At 47.1% G+C, this 3,150-nt stretch overlaps 1 protein-coding gene across 1 annotated transcript in view; it reads right to left on the bottom strand.

Moving 5' to 3' along the window:
• mxi1 (max interactor 1, dimerization protein) overlaps positions 1–3,150 on the bottom strand; it is a gene marked incomplete in the record, with an annotated part of 13,876 nt that overhangs the window by 682 nt on the left and 10,044 nt on the right. Inside the window, 1 exon segment of the mRNA XM_030351748.1 lies at positions 1–3,150. This exon segment is cut by the window's left edge and continues 682 nt beyond it.

Consider the following 3,150-nt stretch of genomic DNA (forward strand, 5'->3'; position numbering starts at 1 on the left):
GAGAGACTGAGGTGTTCTGAGGTGATTTTGGCATTGTTTTGTTTTTGTCGTCTAGCGGTGACTTTTTGATTCTGTGCCAAGTCCCCAAAACGTCACCACAGCTTTGCAGAGAGCTTAGACAACCAGAAACCTCTAATGATGCCCTCCCTCTGGGGAGGATGAGGGCTCTGTTCCTCCAAACAGGGAGTCCTCTGCAGAAGTAAGACACATGTTGTCCACTAAAAAACATCTAATCGAGAATGCGATCCTCCAACATAGAGGACAGTGGAGTTTTAGACCCCTTGTATTTGAGTGGAAGCTAGCTCTGTGCCAATTACCATGGCGATGCATCATGCCTTGTCTGAGGATGGCCTCCACCCTGAACCCTTAAAAGTATTTGTCTTGGTTACGCCAACAACAACACAAAGAGCCTACAGCTATTGAATGGGCAAAAGCGAAGAAAAACGACCGGGAAACCGGAAGCTGCACCTCGCGGATTCTTGGTTTTCATGGAGGGAGTTTGGTTCTCACTGGGTGACCCCTGGTTTCTTGCTAATGGGCGGAGGTTTGGGTCACTTTGGGAACTGGACTGTGTTTGGGACTCGGGGGGGGGGGGGGGGGGGGGGGGTGGGGGGGGATGTAAGGACAAGGCTGTTGATGTTTTAAAGAGACAAGGCTCCCACTACAGCAGCTTAGGGGGCACAGTTACATTTCAAGTGTCCATCAAATAAAAGAATAGGAAAATAAAAGAAAATAAATGGCTACATATTTTTTTCTCACCCCCAAGCACCCACCCCTTTAAAAAGAAAAATAATAATAATCCCCAACATGAACAATACTTAAGAAGGAATGGAAACTAAAGAGGGGTGAAATAAGACAAACATAATAAGTTAACCTCCCTCCCATTGTTTGTGGAGGAATTGTCAAAATAAATATTTAAAAAGTAAATTCAGATTTTTTTTGTATATATATATTTTTTTTACATTTAGAGTTGTTAAAAGAGGTGGAAATGACTGAAATATATCTTTATACGTTTATATAAGGAAAATAACTAATCATTCAGCTTGAAGTGCAACATGGAGAAGACCTCAGAAACACATTTGGGGTCGGGACAAAGTCACCATCTTGAGAAAGTGTTATGACATCATCATCATCATCTGCCCCTTCCCCTCCTCCCCCACTCAGCTCTCTGAGCTCTGCCCAACACGCCACCATTAGTGGAATGCCTTACCATTTAGAAGGTTGAATACGATTTCTAATAAATAAATTAAAAAGGACATGCCCACTCAGAGGCGATAATCTGAAGTCTTTTTTTTCGAGTTCTCCTTTCACGACTAGAGAGAGGGTGTGTTCGGTTTCGTTTCCTAACACCATGTAGATATATAGAGATTATTTTTTTCGAGGTGCAGCTACAAAATGTGTAATCTTTCAACGTTTAAAACCAGCAAGAAGGAACTAAGTAATACTGTCCATGCCACATCCACTGCCACTCTTGACGAAGATAAAATCTTTCCAAAAAATATAATTTAAAATGCACAATAGACACGGAACAAACAGCAACAGAGGCAATAGTTCTACCAATGAGCTTCTACCATTTTTTTTTACTTCTTTTTTTATCTTTAATTTATTAAGCTATTTGTATATATGTACAGAAAAATAAACAAGCAAATCGAATTGCTCTTTTGGACGGTAGTGAATGCGGGTGCTTGTCTTCAGAGAGAGAACAAATGAAAACAGCCCAAAACTGCCAAGGCTTAAACAGAGAATAACCTGCAGGGACTACCAGTTATTGCTTGTTACTGCTGGAAAAGGGATGTACTGTAGATCTATGTCAACATTGGATGTTGTCCTGTCGTCTGCTCTCAGTAGGATGTGGGGTTTGTATTGTGCCAGTTTCTATGGACAGCTGGAGACTAGTAGGCATAGCTTGTTGGTAGCTGCTTGTCAAGGGAAACAAAAACCCCACACACACACACTCACACACATGCACACACACAGGCATACAGTGCACTCTGTAAAACGCACGGAGCACCCACATTTCCTCGGGAATGTATGTATGTATATCATTTATATACTATATAGAATGTTCTTTCCCCCCATATATATTTTTTTGATTATTATTATTTTTTTCCTCCAGGCTTGGTTGGTAACCACGGCGACCAGGGCGGTCCCCCAGCGATGGAAGCGCCGTTGCACGTGTACAAGCTTGGTTTTCACGATAGCACCAGTTCGCAGTGACGAAAGAGAATAAGACGAGGATGTTCAAATGAAAAGAGATAAATCAACCAAAAAAGCGTTCAAGAGGAGCCAAAGGATGACGACATGGCAGGACCCCATCCCCCCCCCCCCCCCCCCAACCTCCAGGGGGGGGGTTGGGTGTTGACTGAAAAAATGTAATCATTCCAAAGACGAAGGTACTGTAATCCTTCCAAAGACGGTGGTACTAAGTGCATGTCTGCTTTAAAAAAAAAAACATGGGGGTTACGGGTTGGGAGGGGGTTAAAATAAGATGATGGGAGGTTTCGTGGAACGATCACCCCTCAAAACAAATCGTTTAAAAAATAGACACCGTTCCCTTGGATCATCGGTGGGCCGTTCACATCCTAGTCAATAGTCGGTAGACCGGTTCTCTCCGGTCTCCCTTCGAGGAGACGAAACTGCAGTTTGAACAACTCTGTGGGCGTGGGCTCCGTGATTGGTCGACCGCTTGCTGGGGGTGTGGGGGGGGTGACAGGTTGAGGGCCCCCTACAGGTCCGGCCCTGGGGCGCACTGGGGTCCGTGGAGAGAGTCTGGGTGGAGGGTGGAGGGAAGGAGGGGGGGGGGGGGGGGGGGGTCAGGCTGACAGCGTCTCCAGCTGGAGGCGTTGGACACGCCGGTGCGGTGTCTGCTGGGAGCGTGCTGAGCATGGCCGGGATAGGAGAGACCCCTGGATGGATGGACGGTGTACGGACGGACGGCTGAGCGGACCGATGGATGGAAGGAGGGCCCCCGGTTTTGTGTGTGTGTGTGTGTGTGTGTGGGGGGGGGGGGGGGGGGGGGGGGGCAGGGTGGTGCGCGGTGATGAGGAGGAGCTGTGTGGCGGCAGTGTGCCGGGCGGGGTAGTGGTGTTTGTGGTGGTAGTGGTGGTGGTGGTGGTAGTGGTTGGAGGCGGTGGAGAGCGAGAGGAGGGA

The sequence above is a fragment of the Gadus morhua genome, chromosome 3 (genome assembly GCF_902167405.1).
Source record: "Gadus morhua chromosome 3, gadMor3.0, whole genome shotgun sequence".
Classification (NCBI taxonomy): domain Eukaryota; kingdom Metazoa; phylum Chordata; class Actinopteri; order Gadiformes; family Gadidae; genus Gadus; species Gadus morhua.